Genomic DNA, 18,703 nt, shown 5'->3' with positions numbered 1-18,703 from the left:
ACATACTACTTTCTTTACTTATATTTACCACTGTCATAATAAGTGCGTTTCCAACTCCACCAATCCCCTTGAGCACGACGGTACGACCCTTGAGCACGACTGAACGACCCCTGAGCACGACTGTACGACCCTTGAGCACGACTGTACGACCCTTGATCACGACTGTACGACCCTTAAGCACGACTGTACGACCCTTGAGCACGAAGGTACGACCCCTGGGTATAATAGCCTCACCCTTGACCTGACTACTTGTTTACGGGTCAAACATGAGGCCATGCCACCACACCCGTGGATCATTATGTACCGTCGCGTTCAAGTATCGTACCGTCGTGCACAAGGGTCGTACCGTCGCGTTCAAGTATCGTACCGTCGTGCACAAGGGTCGTACCGTCGCGTTCAAGGGTCGTATCGTCGCGTTCAAGTATCGTACCGTCGTGCACAAGGGTCGTACCGTCGTGCTCAAGGGTCGTACGTTCGTGCTCAAGGGTCGTACCGTCGTGCTGATAGACTGCACCGTCGTACCCGATGGCCGTACCGTCGTGTTCAAGCATCGCACCGTCGTGCTCAGAGGCCGTACCGTCGTATTCCAGACGGTACACTTTTAACCACACTTATTTAAGTATTCCAGCACTTGTCTTCACCAACTTGGAACTCACTGGACTCCCAAGTACCAAGTGGCGATCTTAACAGCCAAACACACCTCGTCCTTGGCAAACGAGCGCCAACACAAACCACCAACTAACTAACCGATTCGTTTATTAATTGGGGAGAACACACGAACACACACACGAACACACAGATCTAAGCAGGACACAGCTTGCTTCTCAAAACAGCCAAATATTACTATTTCCACGAGTATGATGTACAGTTCTCACCCACGACAATCACTTCGCCCCTCGCCCACTGCCGCCTTCCCTGATTTGTTCTACTAAAATCGATATGGTCCAGATTCGCGTCATTGCCAGTTTGGGTGGGAAAGGAGGGAGAGAAGCAGCGGCCGGGCGACGACCAACACACCCCACCACCGTCAGAGGCACACTGAGGTACCGTCCAACATCTCTAGTCTACCTGGAGTAAGTCTGCGGTTGACAAATCATCATTTTTTTCCATTTATTCCTTTTTTTTTTTGTTTTGGTATACATCACGAAGACAAGAACCCTTGCCTCTGGTCAGCCTACACTCCCTCCACTGCTAAGCCATACGTGGGGTGATGAAGTGCACACCTAGCTCCCCAGGTGAGTGTGGTAATCAGGATAATTAAGCGACCAGCGTGTGGAAGGAGCGGCACACCGTGTAAACTCTGGAAGTCGAACAAGGGTGTTAAACAGGCAAGAGAATTTAAGAGCCGGAAACCCACCTTGGAATCGAAATAAACCATTTCTCTAACATCTCCAGCTGTGGAGGCAAGATAATTGCATCCTATTACCTATCAAGGAACATTCTATGGGGTATTACTATGGGGTATTACTCTCTAATAGGGTCATAGGAAAAGAATTTACTCATCTCTGGGTTTAACCCACATTCTAACTACGCAATTTGGTTTGCCAATAAATAAATAAGTCTCCCGTTTTTTTTTTTTGCGTATTTCCACTTTACGTATGATTCGCTTCCATTCCTTTTTCCCCCCGTCCTATTCCATGTCCTCCCCCTTCCTCCCTCCTTCCTCTTACCCATCACCAACCCCTCAGGCCAGGTAGTAAGCAACCCCCAAAACCCCCCCAGTCCCAGGTAAAGCCCCCCCCCCCCCATCTGACCCTTCCCTGAGGACCGACTGAACTCGCCTCCCGATGGCAGACTCAAGGAGGAGAAAAAAATATATCGTACAAACCAGTTTGTGGTTCCAGTAAGTGTACGCAGTTCGTTTTCTACGTGAATCCATGAGATACAGTCGGGATTAATGCTGATTAAAGATCAGCATCAACATTATCAGAAAATCATCCAAAAAAGAAACTGAATTATGAAGTTAACTGATGACATCGAACTTCTCAAACGTGACAAAATGCTTTCCATACCTCACTACTGACGTACATTACGACGGATTCAGCTTTTATCCTTAGCATTGGATAATCCGAAGACCTATACTGGCACACACACACACACACACACACACACACACACACACACACACCATCTCTGACTTGACTGTGTGTCTTAGGTCGCCTAAACCAGACTTTGAGGATCCGTTGTGGAGCTACGGCACACAGTACGGAGGCCTACCAGACCACGGTGGGACATCCCGGTCCCACGAGCCACGTACACCATTCCCACGTACACCATTCCCATGTACACCATTCCCACGTACACCATTCCCACGTACACCATTCCCACGTACACCATTCCCATGTACACCATTCCCACGTACACCATTCCAATGTACACCATTCCCACGTACACCATTCCCACGTACACCACGTACACGGTTGTCGTCCGTATCGCTGAAATATTAAGTAACTGGAAGCCATACAGGGCTATACCACTGGCCTTCTGGCTCCACATGTATGGCGACGACATTTAAAGGTCACATCCCTCACTGCTGCCTCTCCCTCAACCCTCGATCCAGCTCACGAACTGACATTTCAAACGCTTCAGCCACTGACACTTGCCGCCACGGCCCTCGGGTTTTTCTATAAGGCTCGAGCAACAGCGGCGACAGCCCACACACACACACACACACACACACACAAGGTTGACGTAACAGGGTACTTGCGCTGTGTTATAACACAGGAGATCTGGCTAACATAGTCTGTCAATATTCTGAGGTCAGACTCATACAAGGTTTACCTCAGTGATCATAACACTCGAGGATGACCTCCACCATGACCTTCAGAAAGGTCACTCGGTCAAGGAAGGAACATGTCGTCCCCCCAACCTCTTAAACCTCATATCTATTGACCTAATATCAAGGGACAATATCAAGTCCTCAGAGCCTTTTTAAACAGTGTCCTTAATCAATTACATAAAGAGAACAGTTTTCATTGCAACAACCGTGCTTTTAGCTTTCACATTCTCTCTGCAGACGTCGTGTTTTCAGCTTCGGATTTCCCAATACACAAATTGTATTCCTGGCTTCTACGTTTCCACTGTACAGGTCGTACATTTCCTAAAAAAAAAAAAAAATTGTGATTATATTTTACATTTTGACCCGAGTGTCATGTGTGCGGAACGTTTCAATCCGGCTTATGGTTAAAAGTCTATCGTGTCGTGTGCTGAGCTCAACCCACGGGTGCTAAGACCACAAAGAACTACTGAGACATAGAACCACCCGTGTTGTGTGCTCAGCCCACACTAACATGGCCACGGAGTCGTAACACACAGTGTTCTAAGCTCGTACGATGGAATACAGGAGCCACAGAAGTTCATAGCTTGCTATGTCTTGTTCTCACCTCACACGACAGACTGTATAACCCCAGGGAGCAAAAGGCCTGCTGTGTCGTCTGCTCACACCACGAATAACTGGGATCAGAGGTTAGAAACCTGCCCTGGGAGCCGATCCCCACTCGTTCTCTATAAGGGCAATGATAATTACATTTTAAATTACTTCTCCAGCTGAAATAACCACATTTTCAAATATCACAGAGATGGAATTATGTAAATCATATGTAAATTAGCTTCGTACATTACTCATATAATCATAGTTTTAAACATAAACCCTGCATGTGTTGTTACATATGATAATAACAAAGCATGAAAAATAACTCATACATGTACAACAGTACCCAGAGAAATTACTATGCAAAATATGCACAAAAATGGAATACATAAATATAAAGAGATGAGTGGCTGACATTTACGTCTGCTGCAGTACACATGCTCGCTTGTTATACACGGTATACATGGAGGCTTGTTATACACGGTATACATGGAGGCTTGTTATACACGGTATACATGGAGGCTTGTTATACACGGTATACATGGAGGCTTGTTATACACGGTATACATGGAGGTTTGTTATACACGGTATACATGGAGGTTTGTTATACACGGTATACATGGAGGCTTGTTATACACGGTATACATGGAGGTTTGTTATACACGGTATACATGGAGGTTTGTTATACACGGTATACATGGAGGCTGTGTTGAATACATCATACATGGGAGCTGTGACAAATACTGCAGACGTGTGACATACGAATGACGTGTTAAATACAACTTAGCATTTAACCTCTTAAGCACGACGGTGTGACCCTTGAGCACGACGGTACGACCCATGTGCACGACGGTACGACCCATGTGCACGACGATGTGACCCTTGAGCACGACGGTACGACCCATGTACACGACGGTACGACCCTAGAGCACGACGGTACGACCCTTGAGCACGACGGTGTGACCCTTGAGCACGACGGTACGACCCTTGAGCACGACGGTACGACCCATGTACACGACGGTACGACCCATGTGCACGACGATGTGACCCTTGAGCACGACGGTACGACCCATGTACACGACGGTACGACCCTAGAGCACGACGATGTGACCCTTGAGCACGACGGTACGACCCATGTACACGACGGTACGACCCTAGAGCACGACGATACGACCCTTGAGCACGACGGTACGACCCTTGAGCACGACGGTACGACCCATGTACACGACGGTACGACCCTAGAGCACGACGATACGACCCTTGAGCACGACGGTACGACCCTTGAGCACGACGGTACGACCCATGTACACGACGGTACGACCCTAGAGCACGACGATACGACCCTTGAGCACGACGGTACGACCCTAGAGCACGACGGTGCGACCCTAGAGCACGACGGTACGACTCATGTGCACGACGGTGTGACCCTTGAGCACGACGGTACGACCCTTGAACACGACGATACGACCCCTGAGCACGACGGTACGACCCTTGAGCACGACGAAACGGCCCCTGAACACAATTGTACGACCTCTTTGTCGTATAGTTAGATCAGAGAGCAAACCATCACACACAAGGGTCGTACAGTCGTGCTCAGGGGTCGTTCCGTCGTGCTCAAGGGACACGAAAGCATTTAAAAGTATAAAGAACAAACTCCAGCGAAGTTTAAGTAGATCATCGTAAACAAATAAGAGTAAACCACTTTACTGATGATTAATTTTGTATTACAGGAATCAAAAACAGTATCGCGACCTACCTTACGTCCTTAGAGGCCACATTCTCGTTGTAACCGTGTAGAAAAGCACCGGAAACGCCTCTGTATCAGTGCAGTATATCGCTCTTTTACGACGATTCCTTATACGCTGACGACCCTTGTAATTACTGATACGTCATCAGGGCTTTTTGGAAGGACGTCTTTACGCCGAGGGTGTGTGGGGGTGGGTTGGGGGCATAATAAGCGTAACCCATAGTGGTAGGGGAGAGGGGGGGAGGGGCCCCCTCTTGTCATACAGGGTAAGGCCATTAAGGGGAGGATCCGGCCCATTTACCCTCTCATGTTCGACCATACAGTCGAGGCGACGGATAATAATGATGAAGAGCTGTGTATGGTTGGTTCCATTGGTCGTCCAGACGACTCTGGCGGCCAAGTATACAATGTGGCGGTAAACTATGGAAATGTAAACTTGGAAGACTATCTAAACCTCACTATTAACCCCGATGACCTGTAGTACGGGGTCAGGTCACAAGGTATGACCTGTGTTGAACTCCATGAAGAATTGCACTACCATGAAGAACACACCAAGGGTGACGGAACGCCATCTGGACCTCACAATGCGTCACGCACGCCTCTCTAAGTGACGCAGGGGCCTCAGGGAGACGCAGCTCTTGCGTCACATGCCAGGGAAAAGTAGTTTAACAAATCGGTGTCATATGACAGTATGGCTTGTTCAGAGAAGGCACAATGTCTGTGTTAGAGAGATGAGGTGAAGCCAAGCCTGGTGGATTATATCCATCTAGCTACATATCTATCCATCTGTCTATCTATATATCTATCCATCTCTCTACCTACATATCTATCCATCTGTCTATCTCCTATGGTGCATTCCCAGTGTACTGTACACACCGCCTAATCTATCCATTGATCGTACGATCGTAATCATGGGTCGTACCGTCGTGCTCAAGGATCGTACAGCCGTGTCTAAGGATCTTAACCGTTGCATTCAATGGTCGTACTGCCGTGCTCATTGGTCGTAGCAACGTTATCATGGTCGTACTGTCGTGCTCAATAGTCGTACCAACGTTCTCATGATCGTACTGTCGTGCTCAAGGATCGTACCGTCGTGCTCAAGGTCGTACTATCGTGCTTAAGGTCGTACCATCGTGCTCAAGAACACCACACCAACTCACACACTTGGGGTACCCACAAACCTACTGATCACATAAAATCTATGTGACACCCAAACTGTAATGAAAAGATGAAGTAATCATTAGGATGCAACACAAGGGAATCTTCTATTCAAACTCCCCAGCAGATCCCAGAGAGAGAGAGAGAGAGAGAGAGAGAGAGAGAGAGAGAGAGAGAGAGAGAGAGAGAGAGAGAGAGAGCAGGTTGTATTAATCTTTTGTGTGCTCACAAAAGGTTCCAACTCTTATTTCGTCTCTCGCGTCATCATGGTATCATTTTAATAACCCAGAACTTATAAAACAAAAGATCATTCTTTCAGCCAGCTGGAGAGCTGTTCTACTGCATAACTAACTATTCAGAAGAACAAACTTCGTCGGGACAAATAAGAAAATAATAACGAAGCCGAATAAAAGACAAAATAAGTTACAAAAGCTAAGAATAATTTGCATATGAGACCTGATTAAAACCATGATGCGAAAACAAAAAACAAAAAATCACAAGAAAAAGTTTGACAGAATATTCTTCTCTTGTAACAAGGTATGGTCTAATTACATAATAATATCCCACTAACTACCCTATAAAGGGTCATTATTAGAATCCTTCGTATTTCGTCTTCGTTAAGGTCTTAAGAATTACGAAAATCTTCCATGAGTTATTTTAACTCCTGAAAGGTTTTCGTAATGCTTAAGACTTTAACGAAGACGAAATACGAAAGGTAATAATAATGAAGTTACAAGGTAGTGAGGTGTGCCATCTGGCGACCGACCGTACTGACACCTTCAGGTTATAACGAAACCCGGCATATAACGTTGACAGAACATCTTGATGCCACGCCCAGAGGCCTCTGGTCCGTCGCATGTACGGACCTCCCGTACGTACGGACAAGGGAGGTCTTTCACTGGTGGTCAACCCGCTGTATTACGGTCATGAGCAACAACAACATGTCAAAACGCGACGAAAAATAAGTGTGTTACTTCCTCATACACTCATATATGCTTCTTCTTCTTCTTCTTCTCCTTCTTCTTCTTCTTCTTCTTCTTCTTCTTCTTCTTCTTCCTCTTTTTCTTCTTCTTCTTCTTCTTCTTCTTCTTCTTCTTCTTCTTCTTCTTCTTCTTTCTATCCCTTTCATACGTATTTTTCAAGGACCAGCCTCGATATGAACCTGTGTCCTCAACTCCAGTTTCCAACATAAAGAAAACTAACCAACGATCCATACGTTCCAGCCACAGACCAACGTCAGGAGGGTCCCCCACCTCCCTCACTCCTGGCGAGTCTTGATCAACTGCGGGCTGACGTCCTGCCACCTGACGCGGAGGAAACGAACCCGGGTCCTCTTGATTCCATGCTGCCAGTGCCAAACATCCAACCCGTCCGTCCTCCTGCAGTGTGAACTTTCAGAGTCACTCACACTTGAGGCAGACGTGTCCAGCGCTGCTAAGTGCGTCCATCTGTGCACCTCTGTCAATGTTCCAGGTTCAGTAATAACCATCTGGTCATTCTTGGCAATGACCAACACCATCTAAACCGATCTAAACATACTAAATAAAGCTCTACGATTACTTATATCTACTTAAGGCACATAGGTTCATATCCTATTGCCACTGAAATTCCTTTAAGTGTGCCAAGTAATTACCTGCAACGCTTATATCCATCCAAACGCATGCGACAATGCCCCAAAGTTACCTACATCCAACTAGAAATATCTAGTAACGTCCTAGAACCATTTATATCTACGTGGCTGAACCTGGTCATATCCCAGAGCCACCTAGATCCCCAGCGCCATCTGCACGGCTCCAGCTGCCACCACAGGGCACAGCAGCTCAGGCGTTTAAAGCGTCATTACCATACTGGAGCTGGGCACTTTTATCCCCACCTCCGCTGCTCTTGAAGTCAGCAACTCACACCAGATATCAAACTGTGACGTAAGGTTCCTGTACCTCCCTTCCCGGAGGGTAGAACACCCCCCCCCCCCCCTCCGCCGGGGCTTGAGGAAGGGGGAGGGAAGGGGGCGAGCTGGGGGGAGAGTGGAACAGGTGGAGGTTAGTGGAGCGCAGGAATGGGACGAATTGAAGAAAGGGGCGATGAAGGAGATATGAGGAAGAATTGAAGGAATAGTGAATGCTGAGATGGATGGAGGGGTGACAAAGGGAGAGGGGTCGAGGACGAGAGTGAGAGGGAGTGGGAGAGAAAGTGAGTGAGTGAGGGAGAGAGGGAGGCAAGGCAGGTGTGGAGAGGGTCGGGGGTAGGTGGCCAGGCCAGTGGCAGGTCGTCGGAAGCCAATCATTAATTCGTCCACTGGATTCACAACAGGACGTCCCTCTTACAGCCTCACCCGTTGACGAGGGGGGGGGGGGAAGAGAGGGGGAAGAGAAGGGGGGAAGAGAGGGGGAAGAGAGGGGGAGGGGGAAGAGTGCGGAGCCAAGCCGGGAACCTGTTGATGGGGTTACTGGAGGGAAGGGGGAAGGGGTGCATGCTGGTGCTGGCCGGGGTAGGGGGGGGTGATGGGGATGTTATCATGGGGTCTGATGTGGGAGACGTGATGGGGCAGCGTGATGGGGCAGCGTGATGGGGCAGGCACTAACATGGGAGTAGGTGTGTATGGGAGAGGTACTGAAGGGAGAGAAATCCCATAGGATGGGTACTGATGGGAAAGAAACCCTCATAGCAATGGTGCTGATGGGAGAGCCCTTCACAGGACGGGCACTGATGGGAAAAGATCCTGGGACAGCCATGGGTGGTGGAGGGACCAGAGAATGGGTCAGAGAACAAAGGAGGGAACACCGTAACACAGGTTAGCTTAATGGCTGACCGGGAACACGGGGTACCAGGGTTCGACAACCGTCAATCTCGCCTATAGTGTCCGTGACAACCCAATGAATGGCACGTTACAGATGCATCCTGGAGTCGACCATCAGGATAACAGAGAGCTGTAGGCCCGGACTGTGGGCTTAGGTCTAGTGATGAATGCAGGGCTGGGGGCTGGCTGCTGCCTGGGTGTGTATGTATCTATACACACATATACGTCACTGTCAGGCGAACACATCAAGGCTTGTGTAGACTAATAAATACAGGACCACACACACACACACACACACACACACACACACACACACACACACACACAGGAAGGCAACAAAGATGGAATCATAATTACGAAGAAATGAGTTACAGGAAGAGGTTATAGAATCGTTAAATTTGCCCACCATGGAAGATGGAAGAGTCAGTGGTGACCAGTTCACAATCTTTCAAGTTTTTACACGAGAATGATGACGTAAAGTGTGGACAGTTTTCCGACAGTTGTAAGGATACAGAGAACACGATATCAAGCAAGAAACTTTGTGAACCAAGATGTGTGAAGGAACAGTTTCATGATCACAAATGTGGCGGATGAACAGAGGATGTGGTCAGTGAGGACAACATCTACGAGTTTAACAGGTTGTATGATAGAGAATGTTGAAGAAATGGGGCCCCCCACCAATGTAGAACTCTTCTCTCCCTCCTACCCGTACAGTACGAACAGGTAATTACAAATACGGAAGTACACACAGAGAGAGAGAGAGAGAGAGAGAGAGAGAGAGAGAGAGAGAGAGAGAGAGAGAGAGAGAGAGAGAGAGAGAGAGAGAGTGATACACCCCCTCCCTCCTCACCCTCCACTGCCCCGTAACCAGCCACTGTCTCGGTACTACCAAACCCTCACCAATATGATTGATGTCCTCAGCTCGGGTTTGTTGATGCCCTGGGCTTACACCCCTCCCCCCCTCTCCCGGGAAGACACACACACACACACACACGCTCCTGGCGGTGTTGCTAGTTTTTCTGGCCGCCCGCAACACCTTAGCGATGCATTGGATCAGTTCTATCAGAGCTGCTGACGAGGGTGGGAGGGAGGGGAGGGAGGGGAGGGAGGGAGGGGAGGGGAGGGAGGGAGGGAGGGAGGGAGGGAGGGGAGGGAGGGAGGGAGGGAGGGAGGGGAGGGAGGGGAGGGAGGGAGGAGGGGAGGAAGGGAGGCGGGGAGGCGTCCGATACCCCGGGTGATGGCTTACGCCTCGCTCAGCCCGGATGTGGCGAGGAGGTTTTGTGAGGTGTGAGGACATGTCTGGCATGCTAGATCACTCACTCACTCACTCACACACACACACACACACACACACACTCACTCACTCACACACACTCACACACACACTCACTCACACACACACACTCACACACTCACTCACACACACACACACACACACACACACACTCACTCACTCACACACACTCACACACACACTCACTCACACACACACACTCACACACTCACTCACACACACACACACACACACACACACACACACAGTCATCACAAACGGTAATCAAAAACAGTTATCAAGTAGTAATCATACATACATACACACACCTTCATGTATGTATTCCATGTATTCCTGTATGTAATATTGACCCACACGAGTCTTGCCACACCTCCTGACCAGCAGACGTGTAAACAAACCATCTAAACAATGATCAGCAACTTATGATGACTGATTACTTCACTCCACCTGTATGGAGGGACCTCCGTGGTGCGGTGGTCAGCGTTCCTGACCGTGACGCGTTCACGGGCTGCCCCAGGATTGAGCCTGGCAAAGGTTCGAATCCTGGTTGCGGCAGTCGGTCCACAGTCAACCCAGCTGTTCATCCACCCAAGGAGCTGGTCGATAAAATGGGTACCCGGCTCAGGCTACGGCACCCCGTTCCCACACCGCCCCACCAGTTCCCACACCACCCCACCAGTTCCCACACCACCCCACCCGTTCCCACATCACCCCACACCACCCCACCAGCTCCCACACCACCCCACCAGCTCCCACACCACCCCACCCGTTCCCAAATCACCCCACCAGCTCCCACACCACCCCACACCACCCCACCAGCTCCCACACCACCCCACATCACCCCACCAGCTCCCACACCACCCCACCCGTTCCCAAATCACCCCACCAGCTCCCACACCACCCCACACCACCCCACCAGCTCCCACACCACCCCACACCACCCTACCAGCTCCCACACCACCCCACACCACCCCACCAGCTCCCACACCACCCCACACCACCCCACCAGCTCCCACACCACCCCACATCACCCCACCCGTTCCCACACCACCCCACCAGTTCCCACACCACCCCACCCGTTCCCACATCACCCCACATCACCCCACCAGCTCCCACACCACCCCACATCACCCCACCAGCTCCCACACCACCCCACAAGACAATTAACCACAAGGTGACCAAACAGGCCACTTCCGCCGTGTCTGGCCAGGGCACTCTAGGTCTTGTGTCCTCCTGAACTAAGGGTTAGAGTTCGCTACATCTGCATCATGCCTCAAGCCACTGCACTTCCGGTCTTGTGACCACCTCCAGTAAAGGTCAAAACGCCTCATATAACCCAGTAGCCGCCAGGAAGTGCAATCTAGGTCTTGTATCCCCCTACATCAAGGGTCAATATTGCTCACATACAGTCAAGCCGCCATCTACAACACTTTAGGCCTTCCGTCCCCCTCTACTATGGGCCAAAATTCAGCACACACCATCTTCAACACGACCCTGGAGCCTGGGACTGGACAAACGCCCTTATACATCCCTACAGAGGGTCGTTCTAGGCATCTTATCATTATTTGTATCTAATATCTTCACTGTAGATTCACCGTAGACTGTATAAATGCTACAGTAACTCTATAACAACATATACTGACAATACTTAGTGTTAAACGTGCTACTCAGCGAGACTACAACCTCTGAATTCATCCTAAATCTATCAGAAAGACGCGCTGAAGCTTCTATCATACAGTAGATACAGCTGTATTGAAGGCAGTCATGTATTACAGAAGGTACATGTGTTTTGTACCAAGGTTCGTGTTACTCCGTTCGTAAATTTCGTGTGATTGTGAGTTATCTATTCGTAATTTAATGCACCTGTTCGCGAAATATATCACCTGTTCCGCGAGTAAATATTCGCGCGCGAAATGAAGCAAATGCTTGCGTAATAATTCATCCAATAAGCGTAATACAGTACTAAACTTGCCATGTATTGTATCCAGTTTCGAAATACAGTGTCTTATCGCTATCTACACCACCCATTCACGATGTATTGCACCCAGACCCGTAATACATCAGGTAATACAACACCCGATCGCGATATACATCAACCAATCACAAATGACAGAACCCAATCGCGGAATACAGTATCGAATCGCAAAATACAGCACGGAGTCCCGATACAGCGCATCTCTCACCCATTCCAGCGCCCTGGTGGTGACCTTCGACACGCTTCCTGTGAGCGTGACCTCTGACCTTTTCCCTGACCTCTACGGTCATCACGCCCTTCCCGGTCGCTGCCTCGGCTCAATTCGCAACCAATTCATCAATCAGTCATCAATATGCTTCATCAATTAGGTCATCAATACCCTTCATCAATTAGTCATCAATACCCTTCATCAATCAGACATCAATACCCTTCATCAATCAGTCATCAATACCCTTCATCAATCAGTCATCAATACCCTTCATCAATCAGACATCAATACCCTTCATCAATTAGTCATCAATACCCTTCATCAATCAGTCATCAATACCCTTCATCAATCAGTCATCAATACCCTTCATCAATCAGACATCAATACCCTTCATCAATTAGTCATCAATACCCTTCATCAATCAGTCATCAATACCCTTCATCAATCAGTCATCAATACCCTTCATCAATCAGTCATCAATATCCTTCATCAATTAGTCATCAATACCCTTCATCAATTAGTCATCAATACCCTTCATCAATCAGACATCAATACCCTTCATCAATTAGTCATCAATACCCTTCATCAATCAGTCATCAATACCCTTCATCAATCAGTCATCAATACCCTTCATCAATCAGTCATCAATATCCTTCATCAATGAGTCATCAATACCCTTCATCAATTAGTCATCAATATCCTTCATCAATCAGACATCAATACCCTTCATCAATTAGTCATCAATACCCTTCATCAATCAGTCATCAATACCCTTCATCAATCAGTCATCAATACCCTTCATCAATCAGTCATCAATATCCTTCATCAATTAGTCATCAATACCCTTCATCAATTAGTCATCAATACCCTTCATCAATCAGTCATCAATACCCTTCATCAATCAGTCATCAATATCCTTCATCAATTAGTCATCAATACCCTTCATCAATCAGTCATCAATACCCTTCATCAATCAGTCATCAATATCCTTCATCAATCAGTCATCAATACCCTTCATCAATTAGTCATCAATACCCTTCATCAATCAGTCATCAATACCCTTCATCAATTAGTCATCAATACCCTTCATCAATTAGTCATCAATATCCTTCATCGATCATTCATCAATATGATTCATCAATCAGTCATCAATACCCTTCATCAATTAGTCATCAATATCCTTCATCGATCATTCATCAATATGATTCATCAATCAGTCATCAATACCCTTCATCAATTAGTCATCAATATCCTTCATCGATCATTCATCAATATGATTCATCAATCAGTCATCAATATCCTTCATCAATTAGGTCATCAATACCCTTCATCAATCAGTCATCAATACCCTTCATCAATCAGTCATCAATACCCTTCATCAATCAGTCATCAATAGCCTTCATCAATCAGTCATCAATATCCTTCATCAATCAGTTATCAATATCCTTCATCAATTAGTCATCAATACCCTTCATCAATCAGTCATCAATACCCTTCATCAATCAGGTCATTAATATCCTTCATCAATCAGTCATCAATACCCTTCATCAATCAGTCATCAATACCCTTCATCAATTAGTCATCAATATCCTTCATCGATCATTCATCAATATGATTCATCAATCAGTCATCAATATCCTTCATCAATTAGGTCATCAATACCCTTCATCAATCAGTCATCAATACCCTTCATCAATCAGTCATCAATACCCTTCATCAATCAGTCATCAATACCCTTCATCAATCAGTCATTAATATCCTTCATCAATCAGTCATCAATACCCTTCATCAATCAGTCATTAATATCCTTCATCAATTAGTCATCAATACCCTTCACCAAAGAGGTCATTAAACCTTCAACAGGTAGTTAACTTTGTGCACCACATTCGTACACGAGTAATTACGATGACGAAGAAAAATCAATTTGGAAACAGATAAATAGAATGAGCGATCAATAGATCGCTATCTATCGTCTATTGTTCAATAAGGCATACACATAGAAACACCCAGTGTATACTGGCTACACAAAAACATACACATTCCCTTGTCCGGTGTATATTAGTTCGTTACACATATACACACTCGCTTGCCCACAGTGCATACCTTGTATGATGAACATATGTTAAATATCTATGTTAACAGCTTTAACATGTTAAAACTTCAGGTGTTAGGTAAGGAAAATATAAAATTAGCAACGAAGGTAAGAATTCTGTTTGATGTTATCCATCTGTACCTGAGAGAGAGAGAGAGAGAGAGAGAGAGAGAGAGAGAGAGAGAGAGAGAGAGAGAGAGAGAGAGAGAGAGACAGAGAGAGAGAGAGAGAGAGAGAGAGAGAGCACTGCAGTAAACCAGAGGTGTTTATATACATCCAGACAATAGCTTTATGGTGCTGACTCTAACCGCGCGGGCCGCGACCGCACCCGACACAAGCCCCCATAGTCAAGCTTAGAACAACACACCCAAGCTTGGCCAGCTTAGAACAACACATCCAAGCTTGGCCAGCTTAGAACAACACACCCAAGCTTGGCCAGCTTAGAACAACACACCCAAGCTTGGCCAGCTTAGAACAACACATCCAAGCTTGGCCAGCTTAGAACAACACACCCAAGCTTGGCCAGCTTAGAACAACACATCCAAGCTTGGCCAGCTTAGAACAACACACCCAAGCTTGGCCAGCTTAGAACAACACATCCAAGCTTGGCCAGCTTAGAACAACACACCCAAGCTTGGCCAGCAGAGTGTACAGCCAAACGAACAAACAAACCAGTACACTTCAACAACTCGTGCCAGACACCGACACCTGACTACTGCTTCCCAGAGTTTCCTTATGGAGGCCAACCACACGAGGATGGACCGTTATGATATTTTCTTCCTCTCTTTCTCGACCAGCCCAGCTGTGGAATTTCCTTCCTTCTGCTGGCTTCCCTCTTCCTATAACCTACTCCATCTTCAAGAGTCACGTCAACAAACATTAACTCAAGAGAAGACAGAATGTAAAATCGTAAAATCTAACAACAGTTAATTACGCAATCAATAACTTCTCACTTCTCTTCGTAATCACAGACGAAACTTTAGAAGGAAAGTAATTATACATAACAGATGCGATAATCTAAATGTAAAGCTTAATTATCATACAAAAGGTTATATATATGTAAGAGATGCAATGACCTAACATAAAGTTTAATTACCACATAAAGCTAATCACAGCTCAAGCAGCTAACGACACACACACACACACACACACACACCATCGTCACACTACATGTCACTGATATAGCTGACCAAACACAGCTATAAACCTTGATTACACACATCACATAAACTGACGACACACAATGAAAAGCTTACAACATCAGCTAATGAAAATACATATATCGTCTTTGAGTTGCATCCACCACAGCTACAAACCCCACCTCACCACACAGCCACACCACCATACAGCCACCCCACCATACAGCCACCCCACCATACAGCCACACCACCACACAGCCACACCACCATACAGCCACCCCACCATACAGCCACACCACCATACAGCCACCCCACCACACAGCCACACCACCACACAGCCACACCACCATACAGCCACCCCACCACACAGCCACACCACCACACCGCCACACCACCACACCACCACACAGCCACACAGCCACACCACCACACAGCCACACCACCATACAGCCACACCACCATACAGCCACACCACCACACAGCCACACCACCACACAGCCACACCACCATACAGCCACACCACCACACAGCCACACCACCATACAGCCACCCCACCATACAGCCACACCACCACACAGCCACCCCACCACACAGCCACACCACCACACAGCCACCCCACCACACAGCCACCCCACCACACAGCCACACCACCACACCGCCACACCACCACACCACCACACCACCACACAGCCACCCCACTACACCACCACACAGCCACCCCACCACACCACCACACAGCCACACCACCACACCACCACACCACCACACCGGTGAGCCTCTCTATCAGCCACAGTAACCCCAGCTAGACAGCTGGTAATGGCGACATGCCAGAACCTCGTCAACAAAGTAATCATAAACAACAACAAACACCCAATCCCTCCTTGGTCACCAATCTCCTCGTGATTGGTGAAGCGGCATGGCTACCAATCCACTACCTCCTGCTTGGTGACCGTGAGGGTAGGGGGAATCGAACCGCTGATTTACATGTTAGGACCGTCTACCACACCGCCAATACCACAGCCACCGCTTCTTGAGGTGTGGGTGGATGGCAACGCTGGTCGTGGCAACACTGGTGTTCCTGTGATGCGTACAGACAGACAGACAGACAGACAGACAGACAGACAACACAGACAGACAGACATAGACAGACAGACAGACAGACAGACAGACACAGACAGACAGAGAAACAGATTATACCCCAAACAACATCCTAACTACCCATTGTAACATTAACGAGGGTACCCCTAACTACCCTAGCTTCCCTCAGGGAATATATGGTTACCGAACAAGCCATTAGACAACTATTTAATCATCAGTTCTATCCTGTTAACCTAACCTAATCTAACCTAACCTAACCTAACCTAACCTAACCTAACCTAACCTAACCTAACCTAATCTAACCTAACCTAACCTAACCTAACCTAACCTAATCTAACCTAACCTAACCTAACCTAATCTAACCTAACCTAACCTAACCTAACCTAATCTAACCTAACCTAACCTAATCTAACCTAACCTAACCTAACCTAATCTAACCTAACCTAACCTAATCTAACCTAACCTAACCTAACCTAACCTAATCTAACCTAACCTAACCTAATCTAACCTAACCTAACCTAATCTAACCTAACCTAATCTAACCTAACCTAACCTAACCTAACCTAACCTAATCTAACCTAACCTAACCTAACCTAACGTAATCTAACCTAACCTAACCTAACCTAACCTAATCTAACCTAACCTAACCTAACCTAACCTAACCTAATCTAACCTAACCTAACCTAATCTAACCTAACCTAACCTAACCTAACCTAATCTAACCTAACCTAACCTTACCGAACCTAATCTAACCGAACCTAATCTAACCTAACCTAACCTAATCTAACCTAACCTAACCTAACCTAATCTAACCTAACCTAACCTAACCTAACCTAACCTAACCTAACCTAACCTAACCTAACCTAATCTAACCTAACCTAACCTAACCTAAGAAAACTAGAAATATCTTCAACTAAGTTTTCTAAAAATGCCGACACTTTCCTTTGGGCTAAAATTTGAGATCTAGAAATAAAAATATTCATTATGGGATTTTAATAATGACTTATATGTAGCAAAAAAAATCGTTTTCAAATCCCGGAATTGACGTATGAGGACAGTAAATCCCTTCTATGGAATAGCATTAAGGATTACATTCAACTATTCATGGATTTTTCACAAATCCTATCGAGTGGTCGCGAGTTTAAATCCTAGCACCGTTATCCTAGCAGCCCAAGTGCCTTATCCTAGCACTATCATCCTAGCACCGTTATCCTAGCAACCCAAGTGCCTTATCCTAGCACTATCATCCTAGCACCGTTATCCTAGCAACCCATGTGCCTTATCCTAGCACTATCATCCTAGCACCTAACACCACTGTCCTAGTACACAAAACAAGTCCTAGCACCTATGAGGGCCAACGTCCTAGCAGGAACACAAGCTATGGCTAGGTACCTCCCTAGCCGTGCATGTGCTAGGCGCCGCCTCTCAGCTCCTAGCGACTGTGCACTGGCTTGACGCCCTGAAACACTTGCCTAATTTGCATTTCAAAAGATCTCGGGACATTCGTCTCTAGCGCGGGAAGCCACCGTTGTCAGGACGACCCTCCAGTTCCCAGCTGTTGGCAGCTGTGGTCTACTGTTGGAAATTCAGGGTTTCTTCCACCTCCGAGTGTTGTCAAACTCCCGTATGGAAGGATGTCAGAATTCCTCCCATCCTATTTTTCCCCGCTGCTGTTGGCAGACGGAGGCATAGCTGTGGGAAGGTGTTAATTTCTTTATAAATGTTGGCAGCTACGATTATGTGGCAGGCTAACCCCATCATTATCTTTCTCTCAAACCGAGAAATGTTTGTTTATTGATCTAGCAATTGGTTATGATCAACAGAG

The 18,703-nt window shown here is 47.0% G+C and overlaps 1 protein-coding gene across 6 annotated transcripts in view; it reads right to left on the bottom strand.

Moving 5' to 3' along the window:
- LOC139762727 (uncharacterized) overlaps positions 1 to 18,703 on the bottom strand; it is a 664,138-nt gene that overhangs the window by 227,088 nt on the left and 418,347 nt on the right. Inside the window, exon 1 of one of the 6 annotated variants that reach the window (XM_071687764.1) lies at positions 876 to 1,031. The exons of 4 other annotated variants lie outside the window; for them this stretch is intronic. The gene's annotated coding sequence lies outside the window, so the exon portion shown is untranslated. Of the gene's footprint in view, positions 1 to 875; positions 1,032 to 18,703 lie in introns of those variants that run through there. One more of the 6 variants, XM_071687765.1, reaches the window with a different exon arrangement.

The sequence above is a fragment of the Panulirus ornatus genome, chromosome 44, assembly GCF_036320965.1.
Source record: "Panulirus ornatus isolate Po-2019 chromosome 44, ASM3632096v1, whole genome shotgun sequence".
Taxonomy (NCBI): domain Eukaryota; kingdom Metazoa; phylum Arthropoda; class Malacostraca; order Decapoda; family Palinuridae; genus Panulirus; species Panulirus ornatus.
The sequence above is the reverse complement of the archived record's forward strand: the minus strand, read 5'-3'. Positions and strand labels throughout refer to the sequence as shown.